At 33.8% G+C, this 17194-nt stretch overlaps 1 protein-coding gene across 1 annotated transcript in view; it reads left to right on the top strand.

The window, feature by feature from the left end:
* CSRNP3 (cysteine and serine rich nuclear protein 3) overlaps window positions 1-17194 on the top strand; it is a 212609-nt gene that overhangs the window by 18029 nt on the left and 177386 nt on the right. The gene's annotated exons all lie outside the window — the stretch shown is intronic.

Below are 17194 nucleotides of genomic sequence, written 5' to 3'. Positions count from 1 at the left end.
AATACAAAAGAGAAGGGTTTTTTTCCATAATAGATTTTTTAGTATTATTTTTCTGAGGCGTGTGGGTTTGGGGATTTTTAACTTATCAAAACAACCTTTTAATATTCACACTGATGATCTTGCAGTGTGGCTCTATGACCCCTAAAATTCCATTTTTACCCTCTTTCCTCTACTCCCAAGAATTCAAAGGTTTGTTTGATATTTATGAATTCTCTCTCATCATTGTTAGAAGCATTTAGAATAAAAGTAGGTATAATTTTATAAGATTGTTTAGTCTTTGTATTATTTATTTCTTGACTAAAGTACCACTATTGTGAACTTGTGGGAAGTATAAAAAGTAAGGAGGAGATAAAGAAACACTTAGAAGAAGGGATAACATAATAGTTGTTTTGAGAATGAGATTCTTTAGTTACATGGAAAGGTTATTGTCAATCAGTGGGTTTTGGGTGGATCGGTTTGTTTGTGATTTATCTAAAGCCTTTCCCCCCTTCCTCTAAGTGACTGTAGCCCTTGTGGATGGCACACCCCCTTGCTGTCACCCACAGTGCCTAGAAAAGTGCTGAGCATTGAATGATGCTTAGACTCCTTTATTGAATGAATGAATTCAATTTAGATAATTCTCTCTCTCTTTTTTGCAATAATTGTCTTTTTTTGACAATAAACATTGCACCTATTTAAAGTTTACAACATGATGTCATGATGTATGTATGCATTATGAAATGATGACCACAATCAAGCTAATTAACATTCTGTCACCTTACATAGTTACATTTTTTGTTGTTGGTGGTGGTGAGAACACTTGGGATCTATTCTCTTGGCAAATTTCAAGTATGAAATACATTATTTTTTTCATAATTTCAGACAACTTTAAAAGCCAGAGAGAATGCATCTACTGGATATCTTTATCCTTAGTATATATTTAATTTCAAGACCCTCAGGGACCCTATTAAGCACCTTGCCTGTGTACCTTGGAGAGCTCTCCTTCTCTAAGCCCGGAATGCCACAGGAGCTGCCTAGAATGTTTCAACTTTTTCCCTTTAGCCACTCCTAAAAAACATCATCAATCTAGACTCTATTTCTTTGAGATACAACCTCATCCAGTGCAGCAATTTCCACATGCCAGTGTTGTTTTTTTTTAAACCTTCAGCATGCTTTCAACCTCCCTGGTGTCTATGTCTCTCCTAAAGTTACAAATTGACTCTCTCCTGGAAAAATCAATTGTAGGACTCTCTATGCAAGATACCCATCGATTTCTATAGCTTGTGAGTTCACAAAGTACCTATAATGTTCATTTAAACACCATCAGGTCTCACAATTGTGGCTCAAGATGCTTTCCAGATGAAAGTGATGTTCTGGTGGCTTAGAGGAGTTTGAAAAATTATAGGCTAGACACTTGTTATAAGTACCTGAACACCCTGAAGGGTAAAAGTTTGAATGGAGAGTGGTTTTATTTTGATCAAATAAACTATTTGATAGCTATTTTGACATCTGTTTGCAACTTTTCTGTTTTATAACCATCACAAGAGTCTGTGGAGGAGGAGGTGTCCAGTGTGCACAGAGGAGAAGTCAGGCTGATAGAGTAGATTCAGAGTTTCATTAGCATTCTTCCAGCACTGTTGTTAATGTCCTTTTCTTAGTAAATTTTCAAGGGTTTTGAGGGAAACGTTTGCCGATACTACTCTGTAAGGAAGTGATATGCATCATTGAACAACTTGTAATTGAATGTGTGATCAGCACCATGATTTGAGATAAACAGTGGGGAGGAGAGTAAGGAGAAATGGTTGGAAAATGTTACCTATGGATGATTTCCTATTATTGTGAGCTGCTCTTACGCTAATCATCAATATGAAACTTTACTAATTATTTCATAAAGCTGGGCAAATTGAGGAAGAAAACCCATTTTAATTTTTTGAGAGAATTTAGCACTATGTAACAGTATAAGACAAAAACAATAGGAGAGTCAACCCTCAATTTGAATTCAAAGAATGTTAGTACTAGTAAGGCCTTTGAGAACATCTAGACTGTGTTTCTTATTTTAAATACGTGGAGACTGAGGCCCAGCGAGAGTAACTAGACAAGGATCCAAATGTCAGCTATTGGCATAGGACTTTATGGTAGATCCTCAGAGTCTACCTTTCTACTAGACTGTGCTGCTCTCCGATGGGTCTTTTACATCACTGACTAGATCGAGGGACCCATCTAATCAACAGAGAGACATTGGCTGTACCTTTTGTGCCAGCTCCTCTTAGAAATAGAATGAGCCTACCTTTCGGTAAAGGTGTTTAGCATTTCATCACCTCTTGCCTTTTTTTTTTCTTTTTTTTCAGTTAGTGTTGTGGTGAAAGTTAGTATCTTCTGGATGTAATAATATAGTGCCAGTGATGAGTTTATGAATACATTCAATGAGCAAAAGAAATAGTGGACAGAGAATTCAATTTGACTGTGAATGAACACTTTCCCTTCCCCTTTCTGTAAGTAAGTGACAGGGCAGACTGTTGAGACTTACCTTGTACATCACTGACATTGATGGAAATATCTTACAGCAAACATGTTGTTTTACATTTACATGAAGGAAATTGGTTCGTCTTGGTGACATAATGCTGCTTGTGATAATGTGAAAACGTTACAATGAAAAGAAGATGAGATGAGGTATGCAGTGTGCATCTTCAACAGCAGCTAACAAATACAGGGTTGTTTCATTTACTTTAAAAGTAAAAGCCTTTGTACATTCCACTTTTGCCAGAGGGGTGAATGGGCATCCTGGACTCCCTGGGAAAAAAAAAAAAAAGATAATGATATCTTTCTATCCCTTGAACTCCAGGACCCTACATTACTTGTTCAATAATTCAAGACTTCAGAAATGCACTTACCTTGCATTTCGATTAGACTCACTTAATCACAGCTTCTGACTGAATGCAGTAATTATATTCCATTTTGCTGCCTAGGTACAGAATTGGCTTTTATATTTGCTTGTTTGTTTTAAGCCCTGAAAAACTTAAATTTGGCTTTAATCTTAAAAGCACAATTGGTCTGAATTTGAAATAAACTTTTTTTATATCAATATCACAGTGAATCTGGAAAAACAACACTTATTGTTTGTGGTTTTTACTCTCAGTTAGCTACCATTAAAAAGTCAATGTGGGTAGTTCTAGTGGTATTAATGGTAATATTTCTCACATTATTCAAGTGATAAAGTCCTATTAGCATGGGATCCAAAATATATCATAGAAACTCTTCCGATTTCCCACATCTGTTATTTACTCAGGATGTCTATAGGTGGAATTGATATTGTAGCTGTATTTCATAAAAGTACAAGAATTATAGTTGCTATTAAATATTAGAGACCCTGTCTTCACATTAATGATCAGAATATTTTCATCTGATAATGTAATTTCTTTACAAATATTTCATAGAGTATTTGCATTTTTTATAAACCTTTTAATAAGAACTACATCCTTATTTTGGGGTCACATAGGAATAGTCATAGACAATAAATAGATGATTGCCCAGTTGCAAAATGTCATGACTTCAAAAATGGATCCAAGTGAAATTTAGGTGATTAAAATTCTACCAACCACTTCTAAGTCCCATAATCTTTTGGCTTTGGTTTGAATACCAGAGGTTGACTGGCTTTATACTTGTTGTTTATGATGGTGACAATGAAATCATAGTGCCTGAAGCAAATGTCCTTGTGTTTCTCAAAAGATTTTAAAATTCATCATGCAGATTAGGCAATCTGATGCTTTCTGACAGCTCGAGGGAAGTGTATTTGTGTGCATGTGAATGCAGGAAAGAATTAAATCTGGTCCTCCTAAAAAAAAAAAAAAAAAATGAAACAGTTGGTGCTATTTCTGAATTGGCTGCGATATTTAACCATTTCACTCTGGAAAGTACATATTTGTACTCTGAAAATATTCCTTTTTTTTTTTTTTTGTCTGAGGAATTTGGGAGTAAACTGGGAATGTTTTAGGGCCACAGAATTGTTGTAGCATATGTCTTATATGTTCAGCTACAGTGATCTGGCATGAACTAGAATAGTTAAATGTCTCAAGTTTACTGAATTCATTTGACAGTTGGATTAGGGTTAAAAGTATAGTTTTTACACGTAATGAAGAATGAACAATCATAATAATATAACAAAAGATAAAAACTTCATTTTCAAAGGCCAGCACATAAAAACTAGACAGAGATTTTTTTAATGATACTTAATTTTCAGGTAGGAAAGTATAACGAATTAAAACTGAAATGGATGCTCAGTTTTTTGCATTTGTTTTCATCTTATCTCACAAATATAATAATAGAATAGTAATAAAGATTGATTTATGTAATTTACAATTCTAGGACTTTGAATGAACTGTTATGAAACTTGATTTACATAATGAACTATTAAATCACTTTAAGATCCTTAATGGATAGCTGCAGTGGTCTTAATTAGCATGACAAAAAGACCCCCAAAAAGCAAACTTTATTAAAACAGTTTACAAAGCATCATGAAAGCTAGTGAAGATTGCTAGACAGAGTGCTGAAAGCACTAGGTGTTTCTGAATGAAATGCAATAGTGAGTGTCATTAACTGTGATATTGTGAAGACCCGAAATGCATTTAATACTATATGTTTTTATACCAAGATTGGATGATAAAGTTAATGGATCTGTTGTGAGATAAAAAAAATGTACATATTTAGTATGAAATCATATTAATAAAATTACTTTTAAATATTCATATTGAAGAATACTTAATATATTTCATCTTTAATATGCTCTAATGCTTATTTACATCTTTTACATTTAAAAAAACCTACATAATTTAAATCTTAACAATTCCAGGGTTTGCAGTATTTAGTGCTATCCCTGAGAAACTTGGTTTGGAAGAAATAATGATGATTAATTTAAACATAGTTACTTTTTCTAATATAGCCTGTCCTATTTCTCAGTTTCTTCAAAGATATTGTCCACGATCTTCTTATGTCTGATCAGACTTTTTGCTGTTTGCTGTTTCTATGACAACCCTCATTTTAGCTTGGAGAGAGTAGTACATATTTTAGATTTATATACATTTTCAGATACACACACATTTTAAGGTTCTTGGGTGGCTTCATCATTTAAGCATCTGACTCTTGATTTCTGCTCAGGTCATGATCTCGCCTTTTGTGAGTTCAAGCCCCGTATCGGCCTCTGTGCTGAGGGTGCAGAACCTGGTTGGGATTCTCTCTCTTTGCCCCTTCCCTGCTTGCATGTGCACTGTCTCTCTCAAAATAAATAAATGAACTTTAAAAAAAAGAATTTTTGCCTCCATAATAATTAACATTATGCTGACAATTATAATGTCATTAGTCAACACTAAAATTAAATGCTATGCTAAGATCATGGCTACATAAGACATATATACCATACATTTGACCTAGATTTTTTTAAATATGCATAAAGTTAGGCTGCAAAAGAAGATCTAAGGCATAAACTTAAGTAATATATGGGCACTAATAAAGAAGCATATATACTTAAAAATTCCCCTCAGTATGAAGTAAATAAAAGTTTTTTTTTTACTTTTTTACATTTCAATTTAAAAATGAATGAATCCAAAAAGGATAAATGCAGCTTAAATAAATATTGTTATTTTCAACAGAATACCTTTCTTCTTCTTCTTCTTTTTTTTTTTAGAATTCACAAGCTTTTTAGCCACAATGTGGAAAATGGTTGCAATTTATCTTTACAATTATTTTAAACTCCTTGATTGTAAGGGCTGCATCCTGTATTTGCCCCACAGTGCTTAATGGTAATAATCATGACAAGCATTATTGAACATTTTATAATTTGCTAGGCATTGTGATAGATGCTTTAAACAAATTATTTTATTTCATTCTCATAATGTTAGGTCCTAAATAAATTTATTTTTGATTGGCATGTTCATGACTTATATTGAGAAAGGATATGCTTAACTGATCAAATGATTTGTCATCTTAAACATGACATGAATAGACTTAAATGGGCTAATTAACTATATAAAAATTAAGATTGTTGGATACAATTGAAGTTACCTTCAACAGGTGCAGACTTATAGGAAAAAAAATGCTTTTATACCAAATGCTCATGAAATTCATTAACACAGTATTGCCAGTGAAATCACTCTCTAAGCCCCCTGCATAGCTTTACCAACCTTTATGTTAAGTCAGAAATTCTAAGGTTAGAACATTGAGATATTTTGAATCAATACATTTAACATTTATTCATTACTTTCAAAAGCTGAATGTATAAATATTTTAGCTTTATGGATGACTTTTGCAGTAATTTTTTATGGTAAAAAATTTTACAGAATCTACACACCACACAATTGGTTAAACAATCTATGGAAAACCCATGCAGTGGATTACCATGTGGCCAATAAAAACAGTTGAACAAATGTATCTATTGACATAAAAATATATTCACATTAATTAAGAAGTTTAAAATATTATATTACATTTTCAATTTTCATTTATAAAGTCATATGTATGAGGTATATAATAAGATCTAGAGGTAAAAAGGCAAGCACATATTTTCTATAGAAATACAGAAAAACAAGACACATTTTCTCTGGATAGTGAAATAATGACTAATTTTTGTTATTTATATATTTCTCAATCTTCACACTATCTACATATTTTCTCAATTTATTTTCATATATTTTAGCTTAATAAGATTTGTGTTCATTCATTCTAATAGCTTTCTAGATTTTTCACTAATATAATAACAGCTGTCATGACATGCTTGTAGATAAATCTTAGGATAAATCCCTAAAGATTATAATTCAAAGGGTTTCATTTTAATTGCCCTCCAGAAAGATTTACCAATTTATTTGCCCACTTTAAGTAATTGAGTTCCTATGACCCAAAATCTTGCCAAATTAACTAGGTATTCTGTGATTGTATGTATGTGTGTGTTCATAGATAATGTGTGTATACACACACACACAGGCCTTGTCCAATTTGATAAGTAAAAACTGATATTCTACTGCTGTTTTAACTTGAATTTCTCTGAATACTAGGAAGCTAGCTAGTCATATATTTACCTTTTTGTGTGTATATAAATGGTCCATTTGGGGTTTTTTATAGTGGTGATTTCTCTTTCATCATTTTATAACATTAAGGATTATTTAATGAGCAATAATGTCTTTCCTATTTTGCCATTTGTCTTTTAACTCTGTTAATGTTTGCCTTGGAAATATGTTTATGTGGTCAAATGTGTCATGCATTTGGCCTTTAGGAAATGCTTAGAACTTCTCTGCACCCAAGATTAATTGCACACACAAATAATTTCTTATAGAATTTTCATAAATTTCTATTATATATTTAAATCTTTAGACCAATTGAAAATTATTTTGGCATGTTGTGTGAAATAGATAATTTTCCAGTTTTCCTATAATCATATATTGAATAGTATATTTTCTATTAATATGAAATTTTGTTCTTATCTTGAACCAAATACTTATAGACATAGGATCAGTGTCTGTAATTTCCTTTCTGTTTCATGATCTGAATGGTTATTCTGAAACCAACAATAGTGTTATATTATGACTCTGTAGTAAGTTTTATTATCTCACATAAGAGTTCCCAATTTTCCTTAACTGGAACAGAAACACAATACACTACCATACTCTTTAAAGGCTCTCTATAAGCTATTTTCACATGATCGTTATTTGAATTTTAAAACAATATTGTCAAGTTACCAAAGAAACCATTGCTATGTCATGGGAATTACATTAAAATTGTAGGTTAATTTGATTCACAAGGAAGATTAACATCTTTACCACATTGCCCACAGTAAAATTTTGTGCTTTTCTTCTTGCCATGCATTTTCCTTGCTGAGTTCCTAAATTTTTAAAATATTTTTGTGCCTATTAAGAATGAGACTTTTTTTATATATGCTGTAACAGATTATTTTTGGTACTCAAGAGACACTTTTTTTAATGAAAAGGCTTTCAAGGTTATACCTTTAATTTGGCCATAGGGTATTCTTTATCCTACATGAAGGAGGTATCCTGCTGCTAAGAGTTTTTGATTAATAATCGCTATAAAGTTACATCAGATTCCTCATTACTACGTATCAAAACAGTCCTATTTTTTCTTTGACTTGTTAATACTATGAACTGGAAAATAGTTTTCCAAATATAAAATCATTATTGCCTTTGACTCTCTTACATCATAAAGCAATTTAATCTCACAGGAGGAGCAAATTTAGTCTAGCAATGTGTATGCATTAAAGGGCCCTTAGAAATGTTCGTGGTTAATTTAAAATCCATTTTCATTGGAAAAATGTTTCATTGAGAACGAACAAAGCTGAAGGCAACAGTCTTTCTGATTTCAAACTATATTACAAAGCTATAGTAATTAAAACAGTTTAGTACTTACATAAAAACAGACACATGGATCAATGAAACAGAATAGAGACCCCAAAATAAACTCATGATTATGGTTAATTAATATTTCACAAAGGGACCAAAATATTCAATGGAGAAACAATAGTCTCTTCAGTAAATGGTGTTTTTTGTTTGTTTTGTTTTGTTTTAGGTCTTAAAAAATTTATTTTTTAAAAACTAAAATGTGCATAAAAGGAAACTGAAAATCACAAGAAGCAAAGAACAAAATCATCCATAATCACAAGCAGTTTAGTTTTACTTCTAGGTCCCATTTGTGTATTTACACAACTAAGATTAATGTAATTAAGATCATGCAGTTATGTATCATGCTTTTTTACATACATGAATATTTACCATTTCAGAGTCCTCAAACTATGAGTATTTTGATAACCAAGAATACACCAGCCCTATCTGAAAGAAAAAAAAAATTGTAATCCTGCTTTTCTTGGTGACAAAAATTTCATAAAAGACAAAAATGACAATAGGCCTCTAGACAGATATTGGCAGAGTTACAATTAAAATAATGCATTCTCTTAATGTTCAATTAAAAATGAAACCAGGAGATGGTGTTTTGAAAACTGAATATTCACATACAAAAGAACAAAACCAGACCCCTATCATTCACCATTCACAAAAATTAACCTGAAACAGATTAATGACTTCAATGGATTAAGGACCTGAAACCATAAAACTCCTGGAAAAAACATAGGGGAAATCCCTTTGACATCAAACTTGGCAACAAGTTTTCAGATGTGACATTAAAAGCACAAGCAATAAGGCAAAAATCCACTGGGACTACATCGAACTAAAAAGGTTTTGCACAGCAAATGAAACAATCCACAAAATTAGGGCCACCTATGGAATGAAGGAAATATTTGCAAACCTTATATCTGATAAGGGATTAACATCCAAAATATATAAGGAACTTAGGCAACTCAATAACAACAACAAAACAATCCAACGAAAAAATAGACAAAGGACCTGGATAGAATTTTTCCAAGAAGATATATAGATGGCCAAAAATACATGAAAAGGCAATTAGCGTTACTAATTATTGGGGAAATGCAAATTAAAGGAATAATGACATCATCTCACGCTTGTTGGAATGGCTATCATAAAGAAGACAAAAGATACCAAATATTGGTAAGGTTGTAGAGCAAAGGGAATACTTGTGCACTGTGGGTGGAAATGTAAACTGGTGCAGCCACTATGAAAGACATTATGGAAGATCCTCAAAAAACCAGAAGTAGAACTACCACATGACCCAGCAATCCTGCGTCAGAGTAAATATCCGAAGGAAATGCAATCACTCTGTTAAAGAGATATCTACACTCCCATGTTCATGGAAGCATTATTTATAATAGCCATGACATGGAAGCAACCTAAGTGTCCATTGATGATTGAATGGATAAAGAAATGTAAGATATCCATCTATCTATCTATCTCTGTTTATCTATCAAAATATAAAATGAAATATAAGTCAGGCAAGAAAGAGGAAAATCCTGCCATTCGTGGTAGCATGGGTGGAGCTTGAGTGAAATAAGTCTGAGAAAAACTGTATGATTTCACTTATGTGTGAAATCTTAAAAAAAAAAAAAAGAAAAAAAGAAAAGCACAACACACACACAGCTCATTGGTGGTCACCAGATGTTAGAGAGTGGGGGGAAATGGGGAGATGTTAGTCAAAGGGTATAAAAAAAAATAAAATAGTTCAAAATAGACTTCAAATTCAGACACACACACACACACACACACAAATGATAATAAGAAGCAAATGGTAGAAAAATAAAAAAACAGTACCAATAACCCTTGCATGTTTGATTTTTCATTTTAATTTTGAATGCCTTTAAAGTATTATCTTGTTTAATGCTCACAAAACAACCTATGAGTGAGGGGGGTGACCTTAGTGGTGTTATTCCTAATGTTACAGATGAGGAAACAGAAAAGACAGCATAAACCATACGCCTAAATTCACACAATTTGTACATGCTGGTACTGGAATTAAAACCAGCTCGAATGCCAGAGCCAGCATTGTTAACCACTACACTATCGTATATGTTCTAAAAGCCATAAGAAAATAAAAATAATCATTCTAATTTCATGTCATGCAACAGATATAATGTTTCAAAATCCTTACTTTTTGAAGAACTTTCTGCATTAAAGACAAATGGTTCTTCAGGCCTCATTTACGTTAATACTGGTGAGAATAAAATGAAATACCACTGGAAGTGATAGAGATTGAGATTCCAGTCAAGTTTGATCACCTACGCTGATTGGCCCTAAAATTAGTTTTGTTAAATGCCAAAATTCTCATGTTCCTGTCCCTAGTACCTCCATGACTGAAGGGGTATAAACTCTTCCTACATATCAAGAGTCTATTAAGATTCTATTGCTATGAGAATTAATGGAGCACATTGTGTGTTGAAGACTGTACTGACGGTGTGTTACAGAGTACAGGCAGAGTAAAAGCGTGTTTCTGCCAAGGAATATTCTTGATACATGAGTAGTCCAGACTAATAGACATGAAACCATGCTGAGAAATATTTTTATTGTGTAAATTATGTAGAATGGAGAAAAACTAATTCTGATATCTGAGAAACTTTGATCTAGAAGAGGATGCATCATTGGAAACAGATTTTGAGGGCGGTGGTTGCTGTAGTATATTCAAACAAAAATACTGGCAAGTAAGATCTAACTCTCTGTTCTAGGTAGTCAAAACAAACTGCTAACCACCTTTAGGATTCCAAGGATTTGTATTCTATAAAGCAAAACCCATTAATTTCTATTTTCCACTTAACTGAGGAGCAGTAAAAAAGATTTAAAAAAAAGTAAAAAAGATAAAGTACAGCAAAAGCTAGAAACAATAGTGTTCAGCACAAATAAATAGATATGGTGGTTGGCTGGGCCTTCTTTACCTTTTCTGCAAATGGGTTAAAGGATATATCGTTCACTTACATTATTAAAAAAATTCTTTTTGAATTGTTGAGGTGGGATAAAAGAAAATGAAACTGCTCGTTCAGCAGCTCACATATTGTAGCTGCAGATTAACTTTAAATACATTTTTGTTTCTTTGTGGCCAGTTTTTGTTTTCATAGCCTCCATCTGGCATTGATCTGCATTCCTTTTGTAGTCTGATTACCAGGCATGAATCGAAGAAATCAACTGGCTCCTCTGTCATAGGACACTGGGGAAAATTACCTTTTCAGATTCCTTTTTTTTTTTTTTTTTTTTTTTGTATTTAAATTCCTTATTTAAGATAAAAGGAGAGAGAATTCCTTCAGTACCTTCAGTATTGTAGTCAACCAAGACCTGTCAACATAACCACGTTCATTTAATTTCTCTTACTGGTAACACATAACTATATCCAACTTTAATTTCTTTTATTTTTTTATTTTTACTTTTTTACTGGTAATACTTAGCATTTTGTCTTCAAGCCTCTTTAAAATATTCAGTTAATGGTCACAGTTATATTGGTCAAGACTTTCTACTGCAAAGTTAAAAAGCCCAACATAATCTAGTTTAAACAAAAAAAAAGACCTCTTAGTTCATGGTCATATCAGGCAAAATGGATCTGTGGCTCAAATGGCAACCTCAGTGTTCTCCCTGCCCACTATGACTTGGTTCTCTTCTCATAAGGAGAAGGCCTGATTTTCTCCTCCTGCATTTCGAGTTAAGGGTTTCCCTAATCTGTGGAATATATCTGCCTGCACTATATTCTTTTTTTTCAAATTTATTTATTTGTTCATTCATTCATTCATTCATTCGTTTGTTTTGAGAGAGAGAGCACTAGTGGAAGAGGGACAAAGAGGCTCCATACTGTCAACACAGGCTCCATGCTATCAACCCAGAGTCCAACATGGGGATCAAAACCATGAACTGTGAGATCACGCCTGAGCCAAAATCAAGAGTCAACCGACTGAGCCACCCAGGTGCCCCTGTAGCACTACATTCTGGAAGGCAAGGAACAATCACTTCCATCCCTGGCTCCAACAACTTAGATGGTGTAATATCTTGTGACTTTGTGAGGATTGTCTTAATGTGTCAATTAAGTCTTTTGACTTAATTTGTGTTCAGATCTGGTCTGCCCTTCCTCTGAAAATTATACCTTGCCCACTGATTGCCAGATGGACTCAGCAAATAAGGGGCACTGGTGGGACAATGGAGGGCAAGATGACGGGATAAACCAGAGGATTCCCATCCGCTCATCGATGCTTCAGGTCGTACTTGCAGTGGTTACTGCATCTCCACCATAGCTCTGACCCTTGCTGTAATGGCCCTGCTTCTGTGGTCCCAGACTCCATGCAGCAGCCTTCCCACGTACCTAGCTCCCACGAGGTAGCACCAGGTTTGGAGCTCTGGTGACACCAATCCTTCCTTTGTGCCTCCAGCTGAGGAGTGTCAGCTTCTTACTATTACTGTATTCTGAGTTCCTTTCTTTTCTCTGTTTTGTTTAGCATTTCAGCTCTTAGAATATCTTTATAGCCAGTTCACCATATGAAATTCCTTCCATTGGGCCACCTATCATTGCCTCTATTTCTGAGCTGGACCCTGACCAATAACCCTAGCATGTGTCAGGTGCCTTTCACTCAATCACTGTGGCCAAAGAATGAGGTTCTTTGATTGACTAGGTCTTGTTCATTTACCTGTTCACGTGGAATATGTTACCAGAAAAAAATAGAAGGAAAAAAAAATTAAGCATGTTGGGCCACCAATGATAATGGCTATCATATCATAGCCATTTGATACCATAGTTAATGAATATGAAAACCTAAGTTATTTTTTTTAAAACAACCCCACACAATAAATAGTGAACAGTGGGAATATTCATGTTAATTGCTTTTTAAATCTATAAATACTCTCAAAATTCTGCCCCTTTTTGTTAAAAAATAATGAGTAAATATAAAATAAATGAGAATATTAGGGGAAAGGAAAAATAAGGTAAAAACAAGACTGAGAAATGATGTTAGGTTACCCTTTTTCTGGTTAATAAAGAGAACTAATAATATATTAAAGATCTGCTTGAATCACGTTGTTTTAAATGACTTATCTTTACTGAAAACCATAAAATCAGAGATTATATGTCCATTTAACAGTTAAAGAAACTGATGTCAAGTAACTTGCCCAAAGTCACAGAGGTAAGATGAAAACATCGCAAGATGTCAAATTCTGGGAGCACCTGGGTGGCTCAGTCAGTCAAGCGTCTGACTTCCGCGCAGGTCATGAACTCGCAGTTTGTGAGTTCGAGCCCCACATCGGGCTCTGTGCTGACAAGTCAGAGCCTGGAGCCTGCTTTGGACTCTGTGTCTCCCTCTCTCTCTGTTCCTCCCCTGCTTGTACTCTGTCTCTCTCTCTGTCTCAAAAAAAAAATAAATAAATAAAGACTAAAAAAAAATTTTTTAAGATGGCAAATTCTGTTTTTTGTTTTTGTTGTTGTTGTTGTTGTTTTGGTACTCCAGAGCCCATGCACTTTATAGTACATCATCACTCCACTAATGTTTCTCCCTTGACCTGTATTGAATTTGCATTTCTCTACTCAGATTTAAAAAAAAAAAAAGTCTTCACTCAGGGTTCATTCATATTCACCTTCTGGTAAAATCACTTTATTATACACTCATCTATCATGAAAGCTTTCAACAGATAGACTTCTGTAACAAAATTCCCTCGTATAGTATCCAGAATGAATCTCTCTCCTTTATTCACCCTTTATATTTGACATTGGCATGATGTGTAACAATATAGTGTTATAAGCAGACCAGTTTGTGGACCAGTTTGTGACCAAATTAATTCCATGACTATATATACCCATTTCTACCCACCACAACATGCAATATTTCTGAAATATGAAGAAAGTACATAAACATTTACTAAATACTAGGTGCCAGGAATTTTCTACAGGGGGATATTTGTGAGCCTCCTTACATCTTATTGTGGCAGAGAAGATAAGGACATATTCTTTTATAACAGAATGTCTCTGATTTGTTCCTCATTATTCTTTAAGAGAATGCAAGTGGTCAGGACAGCCCAGCAACCATTCAAGACTTTATTGGGGTGTTCCTACCCTGTGGGACAGCAACTGTGTGGTTTCCATGAGGGAAAATGCCCATATCATAACAACCAAGGTAGATACCACAGGCTGCCTCAACAACTAAAAATTGAGTGCACAATTTCTGTAAAGTTCTTCCTCTTTTATCCCTGTCTGTGGATATTGCTTTTTCTTTTTTTTTTTTTTTTGGTTTGATTTCTATTTTTTGCAGTACACTGAAAGTACACCGACGAGCATAGACTGCAGTTTAGCTGTGTTCCCAGGACCATCTGTGAGAATTTATGCGTTTCTTGGGAATCTGATCAATTCTAGCAGCAATTCCCTATATTCTTTCCAGATTAAGGAGACCTGCAATCAATTTTATATTTAAAAGTTATTTTCTGCTTGAAAAAATTGGGGGCCCAGTATCCAAAATCCATTCTATGCCTCAGAATTGATTTCCCGAATGATTCTCTTTAATGTAAACACACATGCATTTTTATGTGAAGTCATAATTATCATTTCACAGAATTTAATTCCTTCCTTCCTTCTTCCTTCCTTTCCTTCCTTCCTTCTTCCTCTTTTTCTCTTTTTTTCTTTCTTCATAGTATTTCACAGCATAAGTTTACCCCATATATTCATGAATTCTCTTGCCAATTGTTTTTTTAAGTTATTCTCACTTTTTTATATTAAAATTTATATTGCCCTAAATATTCGTGTACATAGTACATATTCAATTTTATACATTGTTCCATCAATTATTGTTAAATTATTTTTAATGATATTTCCTGATTTCAAGATAATCCACGAATAATTTAATTGAAATACGATCTTATTTTGAGCTCTTTCCCTCTCTTTCTTACCCCCACTTTCCCTCTCACTCTCCCTCTTTCTTTTTTTTCTTTTCTTTTTGTTTTGCTTGGTTTTTCTCTTTTCTTCCTCTGTGTTCTTCATTATATCTCTTGCTCCTATAGGTAATTCTTGTTGACCTGTTTATATCCTTTCATTTTTTTCAATATCAAATAATCATAGATAAACACACTCTCATAGAAGTTTCTTTTGTCAAAGATGGATCATATTATACTCATTTTTCTTCATCTTGATTTTTTCATTGAGCAATACTTGTGTAAATTCCCCAGTGTAATTGTCATAGCTCTATTTTACTCTTTTTAATGATTGCAAAATATTTCAAGTTATGGAAACATCACGTTTTCATCAAAATTTCCCCTATGAGTGTCCATTTGTTTCAACTCAGTTTCTATGCTACAATGAGCAAGGGTTAAAAAGCCTTATGTACTGGTACTTTACTTTTTTTTAATGTTAATTTATTTTGGAGAGAGAGAACATGTGTATGGGGGGTAGGGGCAGAAAGAGAGAGTGAGAGAGAGACAGTCAGGGGATCTGAAGTGGGCTCTGAGCTGACAGGAGAGAGCCCAATGTGGGGCTTGAACCCATGAACAATGAGATCATGACCTGAGGTGAAGTTCAACTGACTGAGCCACCCAGCCACCCCTGGTGTTTTACTTTTTTGAGGATAGATCCCTAATAGTAGGAATATCTGATGTAATAGATATTAGCATACTGGCATATTGCTTTTTCAAGAAAGGCAGCAAAACTCATACTCTACCAGCTTTGGATATGATTATACTTTTCCCCAGAAGTCCTGAGCAATAGGGGTTAATTTATTTATTCAAAAAGATAGAGTCCTTGCTTTAATGATGTTTATTTGTATTATTAGTCAAGAAAACTAATAAGTGAAGAATATGATGCCACAAGTGTATGGTGAAGAAAAATAAGGCAAGTTTGGGGTATAGAAGTAGGAGTGGCTATTTTAAATAAGATGGTCATAAAAAGTTTCTCTAAGGAGATGCTATTTTGATAGAGGTTTGATGAAGTGATGAAGTGGGCCATGTAATATCTGGAGTGGGAGGAGGCTTCTAGAAGGAACAAAGACCAAATGTAAAATGTCAGCAAAGAGCTTCACACTTGTGTGGATGGGTAATGAAGAGAAGGCAGAGACCAGGTTATTGTCAGGTGTTGGAAAATGGGAGATGTGGACTTGGTGAGAAGTGGTCAGATTCAGGATAAATCTTAAAGGTAGAGCTGATGGGAGAACTGATGTTTAGATATGAGGTTTAAGAAAAAGAGATAAACATGAATAATTCCTAGGCTTTTAAACTAAGCTTTGTAGTTTGGAATAATTTTATATTTATGGAAAAGTTGTAATAATAGCACAGAATTAGTTCCCATAAACCCTTTGGTCAGCTTCCCCCAGTGTTAGCATCTTACATAACTGTGGTATTACTAAATACAGTTCACACATAAGGTGGGATTGGTGATCAAGCTCTACTTCCCGAAGGGGAGAAGTATCTACATATATTTTCTGGAATATTTGTAAGAAAGATTTGTTTCTTCTACCCTAGTTACTTACTGATGCAGTCATTTGTTTATATCTGCGTAGACTGATATTCATTTTATTCTTTGGGTTATAGTTTAATACTGTAATTAATTCTTTTTGCTTAAATTATTCCATTGAGAGTTCTTTCAAGTTGATTCTAATGTCCTATGCCTATTTTTTTCTTTCCCCTCCTTGCTTTCCATCACTATGAAATGCTTCAGGTTCATTTTGTGTTTACCTTGCCCTGATCCTAGAGTCAGCCATTTCTTTCTCTCTCTTTTTTTTTTTTTTTTTAATGTTAGGCTCCTTTTTAAAAGATGTTTGTTTGTTTTGAGAGACAGAGGGAGAGAGAGAGAGAGAGAGAGAGAGAGAGAGAGAGAGAGA

Source organism: Neofelis nebulosa, chromosome 2, assembly GCF_028018385.1.
Source record: "Neofelis nebulosa isolate mNeoNeb1 chromosome 2, mNeoNeb1.pri, whole genome shotgun sequence".
NCBI lineage: Eukaryota > Metazoa > Chordata > Mammalia > Carnivora > Felidae > Neofelis > Neofelis nebulosa.
The sequence above is the reverse complement of the archived record's forward strand: the minus strand, read 5'-3'. Positions and strand labels throughout refer to the sequence as shown.